The sequence below is a fragment of the Notolepis coatsorum genome, assembly GCF_963971535.1.
Source record: "Notolepis coatsorum genome assembly, chromosome: 19".
Taxonomy (NCBI): Eukaryota; Metazoa; Chordata; class Actinopteri; order Aulopiformes; family Paralepididae; genus Notolepis; species Notolepis coatsorum.
Window position 1 is genome coordinate 24,733,682 of NC_140183.1, and position 16,802 is coordinate 24,750,483.

Here is a 16,802-nt window from a genome sequence, read left to right on the forward strand (position 1 = left end):
GGAGGGCTGATGAGAGGAGCTGGTCTTGGAGGGCTGATGAGAGGAGCTGGTCTTGGAGGGCTGATGAGAGGAGCTGGTCTTGGAGGGCTGATGAGAGGAGCTGGTCTTGGAGGGCTGATGAGAGGAGCTGGTCTTGGAGGGCTGATGAGAGGAGCTGGTCTTGGAGGGCTGAGGGGAGCCCCTGGCCCTGCTGTACTCTGCCAAGCCATGTTTGCTGGACAGCATGAAGCCCAGACCCTCCTGGGGCATCATATAGCGGTCCGCCGGTCTGCCCCCGGCTGCAGAGCTGTGGCTGGGCGCGGAGGAGCGCTGGGGCCCTCCGGTGCTCTTCTCCAGCGAACCACCGGATGGCGACGACGAGGAGACTCCCCGCGGGTAGATATCCACTCTGGGTCTGGAGCGAGCTGCGCGGTCCTCCATGGCTCTGCCGCCGCTGACCGGCCGAGGAGGATGAGGATGAGGATGAATCCCGGCCTGGGAGCCCGACGTAGAGCCTCTGGAAGACGAGGAGGAGGAAGAGGAGGATGCCGAGGAGGTGCTGGGATGACCAGCCGCCCTGCTCCTCTTCTGACCCTCGGTGGCGGAGGCGGTCGGGGGGGGCCGGGTGCGCGGGGCGCGGACCAGCGGGGGCAGCGGGGGACACTCCTTCCCCTCTAGAACGGGCGGGGGACCCGTGCGTCTCCGAGAAGACGCAGACCCGTCTTTGGCGCCCTTGGTGCTGCTCCTCAAGGCCCATGTAGGAGCCAGCGTGGAGCTGTTGCTGCTGATGCGGTGAGCGACCGTCTGGTGCATCCAGAGCACCTCCGGGTAGCGGGTGGAGTGGGAGCAGAAGGAGCACTTATGGCTGGGAAGGGCCTTCCTGTCGAGGGCCAAAGAGGCCAGGCCTCTGTGGCCCTCGGCCCTCACGCACAGGTCCACGGGGGTCGAGGTGGGTTCGGCGGGGGACGGGGACCGACTGGGACACTTGTCCTTGGGGGACTGGGCAGAGAGGTAAGGTTGGGGGGTGGCGGACTGAGCCGGGCCCTGCAGAAGGGCCCTCTTCAGCTTGGGGTAGCCGGGGGGCGCGGCTCTGTCCGGGCTGGGGGCGGGGCTGGGGGCGGGGCTCGGCCTGCTGTCAGGGGCCGCTGGGTGCTGGAGACGCACGTGAGACAGATAGGCTGAAGACTCTGCGGTGACAAAGTCACACAGACTGCAGATATAAGGCTTCTCGTCTGTGGGAGAGACAAAAATGCAGACAAAGAACAAACACAATTAGTAACTGTGTAAATCAACAATCATCTACTACCATATCAAATGTACTATCAGTCATGCGCAAGCTGAAAGGACTCTATGTTGCCCCCCATCTCCTCCTACTGTTATATCAGAGTAGTATTCATCTACTACTAGGGGTGTAACGATGCATCGATTATAATGTGTTAGAATCGATTATAATCTAAATTAATCAAAAAAAAAACTATTTTTTTTCTTTTTTTTTATATTGTTTTTATTGACCTATAGTCCATTCATGCTGAGTGAATCAGTTCCCCCAGCCACATTTGTGTATTCATTTTTTTTGGGGGAATTAACTGATAGAAAATGTATCGAAAAATGTATCGAATCGTGGTCAAATGAAGATATTTCATGATGCATTGAATCGTTGCCTGAATAATCGTAATCGAATCGAATCGTTGTGGGGTCGAATCGTTACACCCCTATCTACTACTGTTGTACCAGATCATTATTCATCTACTACTGTTGTACCAGAACATTATTCATCTACTACTGTTGTACCAGATCATTATTCATCTACTACTGTTGTACCAGAACATTATTCATCTCCTACTGTTGTACCAGAGTATTATTCATCTACTACTGTTGTACCAGAACATTATTCATCTACTACTGTTGTACCAGAGTATTATTCATCTCCTACTGTTGTGCCAGAACATTATTCATCTACTACTGTTGTACCAGAGTATTATTCATCTCCTACTGTTGTAGCAGAACATTATTCATCTACTACTGTTGTACCAGAACATTATTCATCTACTACTGTTGTACCAGAACATTATTCATCTACTACTGTTGTACCAGAACATTATTCATCTCCTACTGTTGTACCAGAGTATTATTCATCTTCTACTGTTGTACCAGATCATTATTCATCTCCTACTGTTGTACCAGAACATTATTCATCTCCTACTGTTGTAGCAGAACATTATTCATCTCCTACTGTTGTACCAGAACATTATTCATCTACTACTGTTGTACCAGAACATTATTCATCTCCTACTGTTGTACCAGAGTATTATTCATCTTCTACTGTTGTACCAGATCATTATTCATCTACTACTGTTGTACCAGAGTATTATTCATCTCCTACTGTTGTACCAGATCATTATTCATCTCCTACTGTTGTACCAGAGTATTATTCATCTCCTACTGTTGTACCAGATCATTATTCATCTCCTACTGTTGTACCAGAGTATTATTCATCTCCTACTGTTGTACCAGATCATTATTCATCTACTACTGTTGTACCAGAACATTATTCATCTCCTACTGTTGTACCAGATCATTATTCATCTCCTACTGTTGTAGTAGAGCATTAGTCATCTACTACTGTTGTAGCAGAGTATTATTCATCTACTGTTGTAGCAGAGCATTACATTTACATTTATATTTTATCATTTAGCTTGACGCTTTTATTTTATCAGGTAGCTTTTAGCAGCTACCAAAGCGACTTATGAGGGCCAACGGTCCACTCTACTGAGTAGTATGTTCATTGATAAAGAATTCAAAGACGGTTCAATGACTTTATCTAAATCCAATCAATATCCCTAATGCCGTTTCAATGTAAGGTTATAAAATAAACATATAAACATACAATAATCTAAATATACAGCTAAGCCCCATTGTATTCTAAAATGTAGACTTTAACAGTGTAGGCAACTAAGCCAATAGAAATAAGGTATAACTCATGAGTGCTTTGGCTCCTATACGACTTACAAGTTCTGTAAGACAAGTCAGCAGGAAGGGTACAACTCTTACAACTGAGTAACAATGTTCATCAAACAGTGCTGAAACTTCACTTGTCTTACAGAATCACTGAAAAACTAGCCTGAATTACTGAAACACTAGCCTGAATCTGCCATTTTCGCAAAATTCCTATAATAATTATATGATTCAGTTCAGGTGATTCACGGATCAACCCTGAATCACTTGAATTGACTAATATAATTATGGAATTTGGTAAAGGGCAGGATCCGAGCTAATACAAACCAACGCTGGTACAAGTTCACACATACTAAATGTTCTCTCTTTTCTGCTTTACGAGTAAAATTTGCGATGGATTACAAAAGAGTACACTTTGTAAACAACAAACTGTATATTGTTGGTTTTGTAAGGAGCTGTTCTAAATACCCCCCACAAGGTGGCAGTCATGTCCCATTTGTCTTAGCATTCTAGAGCCAGTTCAACTGTACAGGTAGCATTAGTCATCTACTACTGTTGTACCAGAGTATTATTCATCTACTGTTGTAGCAGAGCATCACATTTACATTTATATTTTGTCATTTAGCTTGACGCTTTTATCAGCTTAGCTTTTATCAGGTAGCTTTTAGAAGCTACCAAAGCGACTTACAAGTTCTGTAAGACAAGTCAGCAGGAAGGGTACAACTCTTACAACCGAGTAACAATGTTCATCAAACAGTGCTGAAACGTGGGTGCTGCAGTGTTGAGTGATTTAAAAAACAGAATTCCTAAAGTTATACACTTCAAAATTATGCAGACAAGTATACTCTGTTAAATTATCCTACCTTTTCTGCTGTTGTACCAGAGCATTATTCGTATATTACTGTTGTACTTGTACCAGAGCATTATGCAGCCCATCCTACTGTACTGTTACGTATTTAACATGTTATCCATTACTAATCAGGCCAAACTCACACTCATAACCAACACTGCTGCCAAGACAATTGATTTTTCCACACCCAACCTCGCAAACGAGCCAAACAATAAGGCCATTGCACGCATTCCAAGCTCAATAGAACAGGACATCACACACCCACTCGATCAACACCTTACTCCACTGCCCTCCAGGCGCAGGTGCAGAAGGCTGAGATACAGAAGGGGAAAACCTGATCAACGCAAACAATAGGCCTCACTAAACAGGCCTGAGTGTGTACTGCTGTCTGTCACTGTGTGCTGTTGTGTGTACTATTTGATACTAATGTTGTATGTACTGTTGTCTGATGTATACAGTGCTGTGGAAAGGAATCTCCCCTTGGGGACAATAAAGTCTAAACTCTAAACTCTACACAAGCTATCTGTTGAATATATAGCCAGCCTTATGTTGGATGTAATAGGGTCAGCTCATTGAAAATGTCAATAGGAAGATTATTATTCCTGTTAAGATGTAGTGTTTCGGAGCAGCCACTTGGTGGCAGTATTGTACCAGTATACTCATGTTTTCTACAGATGAGACTTTTGACTCTACGCATAGGCATGCATAAAACTATTATAGAATTTTAAGGAAATAAAACATTGATAAAAAAAGATGTGCTCATGTAAATGTAATACATTTAAATAAATACCCTCCCCATGAGGATGTGTACAGTATAGATACAGTTGGATACTGTAGATAATTGAATTATATTATTTTGTATTAAGCACACATGGACTTACAATACACTATATATATACAGACAATGCAATGGTGTACAACATTAAATGTAGCCTGGATCCAGACCCCTGACTGAATCACTGAAACACTAGCCTGAATCACTGAAACACTAGCTTGAATTACTGAAAAACTAGCCTGAATTACTGAAACACTAGCCTGAATCTGCCATTTTCGCAAAATTCCTATAATAATTATATGATTCAGTTCAGGTGATTCACGGATCAACCCTGAATCACTTGAATTGACTAATATAATTATGGAATTTGGTGAAGGGCAGGATCCGAGCTAATACAAACCAACGCTGGTACAAGTTCACACATACTAAATGTTCTCTCTTTTCTGCTTTACGAGTAAAATTTGCGATGGATTACATTTTACAAAAGAGTACACTTTGTAAACAACAAACTGTATATTGTTGGGTTTGTAAGGAGCTGTTCTAAATACCCCCCACAAGGTGGCAGTCATGTCCCATTTGTCTTAGCATTCTAGAGCCAGTTCAACTGTACAGGTAGTGAAATACAGGCTTGGGAACATGAACATGATGGTCAACCACACAGTAATACACACTCCTCACATACAAACACAACCCACACAGTAATATACACACTCCTCACATACAAACACAACCCACACAGTAATATACACACTCCTCACATACAAACACAACCCACACAGTAATATACACACTCCTCACATACAAACACAACCCACACAGTAATATACACACTTCTCACATACAAACACAACCCACACAGTAATACACACCCATCCAAACATAACCCACACAGTAATATACACACTCCTCACATACAACACAACCCACACAGTAATACACACCCATCCAAACATAACCCACACAGTAATACACACCCATCCAAACATAACCCACACTCCTAAAATACAAACATAACCCACACAGTAATACACACCCCTCACATACAAACACAACCCACACTTACTGATCACACTTTAATTTTCACACGTAGACTCTGAATGGACACAAACAAGCACATGTGACAGACAGACGGACAGACGGACGGACGGACGGACGGACGGACAGACAGACAGACAGACAGACAGACAGACAGACAGACAGACAGACAGACAGACAGACAGACAGACAGACAGACAGACAGACAGACAGACAGACAGACAGACAGACAGACAGACAGACAGACAGACAGACAGACAGACAGACAGACAGACAGACAGACAGACAGACAGACAGACAGACAGACAGACAGACAGACAGACAGACAGACAGACAGACAGACAGACAGACAGACAGACAGACAGACAGACAGACAGACAGACAGACAGACAGACAGACAGACAGACAGACAGACAGACAGACAGACAGACAGACAGACAGACAGACAGACAGACAGACAGACAGACAGACAGACACATACATCACTCACACACACACACACACACACACACACACACACACACACACACACACACACACACACACACACACACACACACACACACACACACACACACACACACACACACACACACACACAAACGCGCACACACACACACAGAGTCATCTCTAATGTATCCTCTATGTGCCTGATACGATACAATTCCTACTCCACCCCCAGACCTGCCCGCCCCCTCCCAGTACCAGGCCAGTAACCAGCCATCTGCTTCTCGTTGAGCATCCTGTTGGCAGCCCTGCAGTGACCAACACCTTGCCAATAGACCTGGAGCCTGCCCTGGTGACACTAGCTTGGCTCTGGTGAACACTAGCCTGGCCCTGGTGAACACTAGCCTGGCTCTGGTGAACACTAGCCTGGCCCTGGTGAACACTAGCCTGGCTCTGGTGAACACTAGCCTGGCTCTGGTCTGAACACTAGCCTGGCTCTGCTGAACACTAGCCTGGCTCTGGTGAACACTAGCCTGGCTCTGGTGAACACTAGCCTGGCTCTGGTGAACACTAGCCTGGCTCTGCTGAACACTAGCCTGGCTCTGGTGAACACTAGCCTGGCTCTGGTGAACACTAGCCTGGCTCTGGTGAACACTAGCCTGGCTCTGGTGAACACTAGCCTGGCTCTGCTGAACACTAGCCTGGCTCTGGTGAACACTAGCCTGGCTCTGCTGAACACTAGCCTGGCTCTGGACACTGTAGCCTGGCGCTGGGCTGGACACTGTAGCCTGGCTGGGGATGTCATATCTTGCTATTGGCTGGTGAAGGTCTCGATTCCCACCCATCTATCTTTCTATTGGCTGGTGAAGGTCTCGATTCCCACCCATCTATCTTGCTATTGGCTGGTGAAGGTCTCGATTCCCACCCATCTATCTTTCTATTGGCTGGTGAAGGTCTCGATTCCCACCCATCTATCTTGCTATTGGCTGGTGAAGGTCTCGATTCCCACCCATCTATCTTTCTATTGGCTGGTGAAGGTCTCATAGTTATTACACAATTTTACACTGTTCCTAAATATCTCTCTCTCTCTCTGCTGTCTCTTAGTCTCTCTCTCCGATGTCTCTCACTTTCCCTCAGACTCTCAGGGGCCTTTCTCACTCACCTTTCGGGGTCGAATCAGCGCCCCCGGGGACAGGGGGGAGTGTTCTCACTCAGACGGACACACCCCTTTTGGGTGCGAAGCGGCGCTGATTCGTACTACCCCCCGCTGAACCTGGGACGCTTGAAATAGGTGGTTCTGGGTGCGCGCCAGTGACACACACAACGTCGTTACTTGCTTGAATTGTGGGCAGATAAAAACACACAGCAACAACTGGACAATACCCACTAAAACGATATTTATATCTTCTATATATCTTCGAAATATATCAGATATAAAGCCCCTGGCTTGCACATAGCAGTCACGGAAGGGGGTAAAGACTTCCCTGGCTCGCATTAAGCCTGGTAACTTTTTTTGCCATAGCTATATGTATACTATACTTTCTTGTTCGAATGCATTTATTTCTATAGACCAGTGGTGCCCAACCAGTCGGCCGTGGTCGACCAGTAGATCAATGAATGACATGCAATATAATTGCCACGAGCGATGGGATGTTAGCTGCTAAACAGGCTAAGCTAACTAGCGTTAGCCGTTAGCTTAGCGTTTGCCAGTGCTATGTCTGTCTACTATACTATCTTGTTCGAATGCATTTATTTCTATTAGACCAGTGGTGCCCAACCAGTCGGCCGTGGTCGACCAGTAGATCAATGACATGCAATATAATTGCCACGAGCGATGGGATGTTAGCTGCTGAACAGGCTAAGCTAACTAGCGTTAGCCATTAGCTTAGCGTTTAGCTGCTAGCCACAATGCTATACTGTTATACTGGCATATTCCATTCACGTTAGCATGTAAGCTAACAAACTCGCTACAGATGAGACTAAACTCCGCTTTTGGTGTTCAATTGTGTTGATGTTAGTTTTGTTTCATCAACAAATGAGAGGCAGAACACACAGTGAATGTATCCGTTTTGTTTATTGCACATTCTTTGCTGAAAAATAAGTGCTACAGTGGCTATACTAGACTCCGCCGCCGTGTTAACACTCTTCCTGTTTACATTTTCGAGCGTGACATCATCGCCTACGGCAAGCGTACACGCTCAAAACGCAAACCGTAAACAGAACCCGGAGCGAACAAAGACTGAAGTGTGTACACAAACTAGAGGGGGGAGAGGGAGGGGGGAAGTTCGCACCCGACCCGGAATGAGGACGGTACGGACCGGAACGGACCCGAATGAGTGAGTGAGAAAGGCCCCTCAGTCTCTCTCTCTCTCTCCGCTGTCTCTCTCACTTTCCCTCAGATTCGAGGCGTTAGTCTCTCTCTCTCCCTCATAGCTGTCTCTCTCCTCTCGCTCTCACTTTCACTCTGACTGTCAAACACATACACAATGAATTCTCACTCACTTTCAAACGAATGCACATGCATGACACACACACACACACACACATACACACAGGAGTGCACAGGAGTGCACATGAGTAATTAAGACTGCCACAGCACCAACCGGCTCTGTCAGTTAGATGAAGCTATCCATCATTGAAGTGACAGCTCTCTCACAGTGTGGAGTAAACACACAAGCAGAGACTGGAGCTCGCAGATAGGTTCAGGAAAATCACACAGGCAGAGACTGGAGCTCGCAGATAGGTTCAGGAAATCACACAGGCAGAGACTGGAGCTTGCAGATAGGTTCAGGAAATCACACAGGCAGAGACTGGAGCTCGTAGATAGGTTCAGGAAATCACACAGGCAGAGACTGGAGCTTGCAGATAGGTTCAGGAAATCACACAGGCAGAGACTGGAGCTCGCAGATAGGTTCAGGAAAACAATACACAAGATCTCCTCCAGATGTATTTTAAACCCTTAAAATGTTCTGTATTGAATAACAATTTGTATAAATATGTTTTTCCACCAAATTGTTCAATAAACTACTGAAAATCAATTTCAATCAAAGGTTCAATTGATCTGCTAATTAGCAACAAGCACCCGTTGATATTTAACGGGCAGTCAGCAGCTTATATTCTGCCTGTCAAGACATGTCGATACCTACTGTACTCAGCATTCTGTGTAGCTGAAGATAAAGATGTCAAGTTAACCACATATTGTAATATTTATTGCAACTCAGATGTCAGGGAAATAGAGAGGCTCTCCCTCTCCAGGGGAAGAATGTGAAAAAGGGGCTCTGGTGACAAGTTCTGCACAAACACCAATCTGTATCGTCAAAATCATGCCTCCAAGGGGAATTATTAACCATCAAAAAACATGTTTTTGAGTGAGTGGAGGGGACCTTTAAAAAAGGTACAAGCTGAGAGTGAAAAGCCTGATCTGATCCATTACATTGACAGAAGAGTATCATCTTAGACCTAGATTTGTCTAAGATTTGTTATTGGCCACGGACATTGAGACAAATTTTTTTTCTTCTCTCCATTGGAGATATATAGCATGATTCACTTCACTTTAGTGGCGGTCGGATGGCGTAGCGGAGATTGCGCTCGTCGCCAATGCAAGAGGCTGTGGTCTCGACTCCCGGAGTCAGTATTGCCTGCGGCTTGGTCCGATCGTCATACTAACTCGTTTGGCTGAGTTAGCGGGAGGGAAGTCGAGGGTGGTAATCTGGCGTTGTGGACAGCGATGCCTACAGGTCAGGTCTGGGCGCCTGCTCAGCGAAAGGCAGGAAATGGTGAAGGCAGCGTGACCTCCCACGCGTTACGCTTCACCAATGAGAGTCCTCGCTGCCAGGTGAAAAAAGAGCCACTGGCTGTCTCCGCATGTGTGGGAGGAAGCATGTGGTGGACTTCAGGGTTCCCTTGTACCGACCAGTAGGAGGAACATGCGCACAACAACCAGGTAGGGGCGGGTGGGAATTGGCATAACGACTAAATTGGGATGGGGAGAAAAATAGAAAATCAGGCGGAGAAAAAGAGGATTAAAAAAAAATAATGATTCACTTCACTTTGCTCTGATATCTGACACATAACACGCTGTAGCAATACATGTAAAAGTGAGTGTTGCTTTAAGAGAGCTGTTCAGGGGGATGAGCTTTAGGGTCTCACGCAGGAATGCTGGAGAGTTCTTAGTTAGTTTTTGGAGTCCGTTCTGGAGTAACAGAAGAGAGAATGAGCTAAGTTCCTACATTTAAGTCTTTGTACCAAAGTATCCAGCTGAGGTTGAGGATATCATTACCCCGGCCGCTCACTGTTGTAATTATGTATCAGTATGGAGGAATAAATACCCACAACAAAGTTATAATGGATCTGCCTCTGGCTTCCAGGCTCAGCTAAGATAACCAAGGAGTAGATAACAATGAGTGTGGTTATAATAACGTTGCTCGTTGGAAACCGATTTCAATATTAAGTACCGATATCCTGTTTTGGTATCCATTATACTATGTTAGTATACTGTTAGTATACTGTGTAGCCATTGAAAGCCTCCTCCCAGTGTCACTGCTACTGTAGAGCTGTGGCTTTAAAAATAACCCCCTCCGTCAGGAGGTATACACGCTGCCAAGTTCCCAGCGGGGAGTCCGGTGATCCGTGCCGGCACGGTGAGGCCTCCGAAACACACAGGGAAATAACAACCTACCTAACTACAGACGCAGACCTTGAACGCACCCCTAATTCCACCCGGTACGTCACTTACTATGAGACGGCTGGCTGGGGGCAGTCTTCAGGGAATGAAAAAGCCCCCCTGATCCATACTTCTTAAACGCTTCAATAAAAATAGGCTCGCTAAGCTGGAACAAATTTCATCGAGTCTATAATCACCATTATAACCGATTTGCCTAAAAGTCCATTAAGTTGGTGTCACCATATTGCTGCCACTTTAATATCCTCATTTGCAGACTAAGTATCCAGAAGAAAGAGACACTGGGACTAGTGTGTGTCCTCTGAGTGTCTCTCCCTTCACTGCCTCCTCCACCTTTGTCCAAAGAGAGGTGACTATAAATAACCAATCCCTCAGACATGGGGGCAGCCTGACTGGTTGACTGACTGACTGGCTGGCTGACTGGCTGCCTAGCTGGCTGGCTGAATGGCTGACCAGGTAACATTGTTAGAGCATGACTCTCACATGACTCATATGTATAGTGTACACAAGGACTATTGATACAGACTAGGGGTGTAACCATCTCAATACAATACTCAATACTAAAATAGAAACACGTGTTCAATACAGTGTATTGAAATGTATACCCTAATTCCCACATTATTTCCTCTCAGTTTAACTGGTGGTATGGTACAACTACTGCTGTTAGCATAATGTTTAACTGGTGGTATGGTACAACTACTGCTATTAGCATAATGTTTAACTGGTGGTATGGTACAATTACTGCTATTAGCATAATGTTTAACTGGTGGTATGGTACAACTACTGCTATTAGCATAATGTTTAACTGGTGGTATGGTACAACTACTGCTATTAGCATAATGTTTAACTAGTGGTATGGTACAACTACTGCTATTAGCCTAATGTTTAACTAGTGGTATGACTACTGCTATTAGCATAATGTTTAACTAGTGGTATGGTACAACTACTGCTATTAGCATAATGTTTAACTAGTGGTATGGTACAACTACTGCTATTAGCATAATGTTTAACTGGTGGTATGGTACAACTACTGCTATTAGCATAATGTTTAACTAGTGGTATGGTACAACTACTGCTATTAGCATAATGTTTAACTGGTGGTATGGTACAACTACTGCTATTAGCATAATGTTTAACTAGTGGTATGGTACTATTATCATAATGTTTAACTGGTGGTATGGTATAGCTACTGCTATTAGCATAATGTTTAACTGGTGGTATGGTATAGCTACTGCTATTAGCATAATGTTTAACTGGTGGTATGGTATAGCTACTGCTATTAGCATAATGTTTAACTGGTGGTATGGTATAGCTACTGCTATTAGCATAATGTTTAACTGGTGGTATGGTATAGCTACTGCTATTAGCATACTGTTTTGGCTCACTTTCAATGTTTACAACTTACAACTTGGGAATCGAGACCTTCACCAGCCAATAGAAAGATAGATGGGTGTGAGCCAGGACCTTCACTAGCCAATAGAAAGATAGATGGGTGTGAGCCAGGACCTTCACCAGCCAATAGAAAGATAGATGGGTGTGAGCCAGGACCTTCACTAGCCAATAGAAAGATAGATGGCTGGGGGGGGGGGGGGGGGGGGGGGGGAATATATATAAATAATTCAAGCTCTGTTCATCTGTACATTTTAATGCATAAAGAAAATGTAATCTGAAAATGAATGTATCGTCACACCTAATACATAAAAGGTATGCGTTCACAGAACTGAACATAGACATATAGTACATGGATGTTTGTTCCCTCACATCTGTCTAAGACAGCTGCACGACCGAACCGACTGGTCACAAACAAACTACTGGCATTATCACCCTTCAGCTACTGTTGTTACCTTGTTCTGCTTTTCTCACAATGAAAGGTTACTGTAACTGAGGGGTACAATTCCCTGACTGTATTACTAGATATGATACTTACTACCACTACCTTTGTACTTAATATTCGGCCACCCAGTACACGGCATAAATATATTATCATAAACACTCTCACATAGATGAAACGGATCCAACACAAATGTACGAAGTCGAAACAGGTCTTTATTTCTACACAGCGATGGTGTGTAGAACAAGCACTTAATCACTTAATTACATTTATGAATTGAAATAGTATGCACTTTTATGGCAAAGAGTATTCGTCGGTATATCAATAGAGAATGTCCAATCTCTGAAGGCGCAGGTGGTAAATATACGACCTGGAATAGTTAAGGAATAACAGCAATGATACTTTAATGATTATATACTAGATACACTAGAGGGGGTTAATCCGGTTGCTTGTAAGCCGACAGGAGTAGGAGGGGGGGGGGGGTAGAATCCGGCTGCCTCGTCCGGCCAAGGGTATCCCAGGTGAACCCACTGTAGTGCCGTTCAATGCGCCGGCGATCCTTGGACCACAGATGAAAGCAGGTGGACTCTTTGTGGGCCGGCTCTCTCCGGTCCACGGGGGAGAGACGTGAAGCGACCTCGTCTTGCAGAGCGTCTCCTCACCTTGCGTCCTCTCCAGGGGGGGGGGTTCCAACACACGGCAGTGTCGGGGGTCTTTATCCATGGAATAATCAAAGTATACAAAGCATAATCCGTGCCTGGGAAGGCGGGCTGTCGTCGGTAGAATAATCCGGTATACAGGTCCACTCGCTCGTCGGCTCTGGGGCTCCTCGGGTGCTGCTTCACATGGGGTCAACCACCCTGGGTAAGCAGCCAGTTCTCTGCCTGAAACGATGGGGTACTGACTACGGTAGTATTCTCACCGCACGAAGCACTATATATTAACAGACTATTATTAGCTTAATAGACTACGTCCAACTCGACGATATAGTGCCAAATATGACTATTCAAATATTAATATACACGATGTCTCAATACCGATGGTAGGCGAACTTGGCCTTACTCCCACACGTGGCGTCGCGGGGAGGCTTTACGTCTGTGACTCTATTGGAGGGTAAGAAACTGGACTGAAAAGAAAATCCTACTTTAGTAGCGCAGTATATATACGCACTATGAACAAATAGTCCCATTAGTGGTGCGGTAGCCAGAATCCTACGCGGAACTAGGACTTGTTCGTACATGTGGGGCGGTACGTTTGAACTGGGTCTGAGGGGTATGGCAGCCTGGCACCAAGGTCTCGACCAATAGTAGAATGGAGACTATTATGGGATGTTCAGTAGGCTAGAATGGATATTCAATGCATATTGTACAAGGAATATACAAGGGATATCAGGGAATATTAGAGAATATACAAATACAATTAAATATATATATATAAATAAATATATATATTCGGTTTAATCTGGCCCTTCACAACAGCCACCCCCTGAATAGGTCCCAGACCTAATCAGTTAAACAGAGACAGATTAATCGCGTTGTCTATTTACACATAAGGGTTTGCTGTAGGGGTCAGTCAACTTCACAAAGTCATAGGGTTGTAGGGTCATGGTCATCATCGATTGTGTCTGGGAGTCGAGGCAGTTCTATGAGCCTCGCCACGGGACGGGTGTAAGTGCGACCCTGGACGAGCACTTCAGCTGCTCGGACCTTGCCGTCGGCATCGGTGATCACTTTGCTTACGCGGCCGGCCGGCCACATAGCTCTGGGCAGTGATTGATCAATAATCATGACGACTGTTCCTTCTGTCAAATTGTCTCTCTCCTTTACCCACTTCTGGCGGGTCTGTAGAGACGGTAGGTAGTGCAGTAGGAAACTGTTCCAAAACTTGTCGGCTAATACTTGGCTGTACCTCCACATTCGTCGGCCGTTCGCTTCTTCAGGCCGGTACATTGTCTGGGGTAATGCAGGATCTAGCCGCCCCATCAGGAGTGTGTTGGGGGTAACTGGGTCGATATCCGCCACATCACTGGAGACATATCCGAGGGGCTTCGAGTTAAGTACTCCCTCAATCTCCGTGAGGACTGTCATTAGGACTTCTTCCGCCACAGTCTGGGCCCCAAGTACTGCGTACAGGGCTGTCTTTATGGAGCGCACTTCTCGTTCCCAAGTGCCACCGAAGTGGGGTGCGTTTGGGGGGTTGAATTGGAAATCAACCTGTGCTGGAGCGAGGTGGGTCTTAAGTTCTGGGCCCATAGCTTGGAAGCTCTCTCTCAGCTCTCTTTCGCCGCCTTTGAAGTTTGTCCCATGATCGGACAATAGGGTAGACGGTCTTCCTTTCCGTGATGTGAATCTTCGGAAGGCCATAAGGAATGAGTCTGTGCTCATGGTCGGGAGAAGCTCGATGTGTATCGCTCTGGTGGTCATGCATTTGAATACAATACCCCACCGCTTCTCGGTTCCTCTTCCTTTCTTTATGTGCAGCGGGCCAAAGCAGTCCATACCCGTTGAGTGGAATGGCTTGTCACCGATTCGGAGGCGACATGGAGGAAGGTCAGCCATCCTTGGTATGCTGGGCTGCGCGCGCCACTTGCGGCAGTCTAGACATGTTCGCTGGAAGCGTCGTACCGCCTCTCTTCCTTGTAGGATCCAGTAACGACGTCTGATTTCCGCGAAGACTCTTTCTGCTCCTGCGTGATGTACATCCTCATCGTATTTCTTTATAATCAGCTCTGTGACCTTGTGTCGGCTGTTCAATACGATCGGGTATTTAATGTCATCCGGTAGATTGGGGGCTCTGCGTAGGCGACCACCCACTCTGATGAGGGTATGAGCGTCGCTCTCGGGGGCCAGGTGAATTAATCTGCTGTCGGATGGGACGGGCTTTCCTCCCTGTAGACAGGCCAATTCATCGGGGAACGAGTCTCTCTGGGCTCGCTGCAGTAGAAGCAATTCTGCTTCCTCGTAGTTAGCTGCTGACATATCAGCGGGGGACTTGCACTCCGGGTGGTACCGCAGGAATGTTCTTTGTTGTGCACTCTCTATGGACGTGCAATCGTCTATGTTAGGGTCGGTGGAGGCTACGGTGCTCAATCCACAGAACACAGACTTCTTATTTTCCACCTCCTCTGGACTTGCTTCCCTCGGGATAGGCGTGGGCCACTGTCCTTCCGGGAGTCTTAGGAATGCGGGGCCGTCACTGTAGACATTGCGACGGGTGAGGTCATCCAGGGGCATCCCCCGGGTGATGACGTCAGCTGGGTTCTGTTTTGTATCAACGTAGCGCCACTCTGTTTCTCCGGTTAACTCTTCGGTTAAGTCTTGAATCTCGGTGACTCTGACTCCCACGAAGACTTTGTACTTGCATGAGTCCGATTTGATCCAGGCGAGTACCGTCGTGGAATCTGACCACAGGATTGTTCTAGACACCGGTATGGTGAGCTCACGTTGGATGAGCGTGGCTAGGTGCGCTCCGGCTAGGGCTGCGCAGAGCTCTAGACGTGGGATAGATTGTTGCTTGCGTGGGGCTATTCTCGAGCGGGCGAGGACAAATGCTGTGTAGATCTCTCCCCCCTGGTCTTGGGCCCGCAAGTAGGCTACTGATCCGTATGCGACCTCTGAGGCGTCACTGAAGACGTGTAAGTCCATTTTACATGTCTCTGGCCTCACCGTGGGTGGGAAGTAGCTTCGGCGCATATTAACGCCTGGGAGTGAGTGGAGCTCCATCTCCCACTCTCTCCAGGTGGATGCAAGGTGTGCGGGAATGGGGTCGTCCCAGCCCTGGTCCTTGTCCCACAATGCTCGTACAATCATTTTTGCCCTGGTGGTGTACGGTAGAATACATCCTAGCGGGTCATATTGTCGGGCGAGTGTTGTGTACACACTCCGTCTGGTGGTCGGCGCCGCCGCCGGCCTTCCCTGCTCCGTAGTCAGGGGCTTGTGTCTGTAGTGAAGCGAATCTGTTTTGAATCGCCACACCAATCCCAGGGTCATCTCCTGGGCTTCTCCCGGGATTGTAGCCATCCAGGTCTCGCTGCTGGCTGCCTTGTCCTCGGAGGAGAGGCTGCGCAGTACTTGCGGATCGCTGCTGGCCCACTGCCTGAGATCAAAGCCGCCTTTGATCAATGAGGCGCGGAGTTTAATCAGGAGAGCCTCGGCTTCTTCCTGGGTTGAAAGGCTTTGTAGACAGTTGTCTACGTAGAAGCTGTTCTTTACGCTGTGTCGGACCTCTTCGTCCGCTGCTGGGTCCTCTA

The 16,802-nt window shown here is 46.5% G+C and overlaps 1 pseudogene across 1 annotated transcript in view; it reads right to left on the reverse strand.

The window, feature by feature from the left end:
- Positions 1-16,802, reverse strand: part of LOC311246423 (zinc finger protein 516-like) — a 91,468-nt pseudogene that overhangs the window by 63,467 nt on the left and 11,199 nt on the right. The window contains exon 2 of the transcript in view: positions 1-1,211. This exon is cut by the window's left edge and continues 430 nt beyond it. The product of the transcript in view is annotated as a zinc finger protein 516-like (transcript). The remainder of the gene's footprint in view (positions 1,212-16,802) is intronic.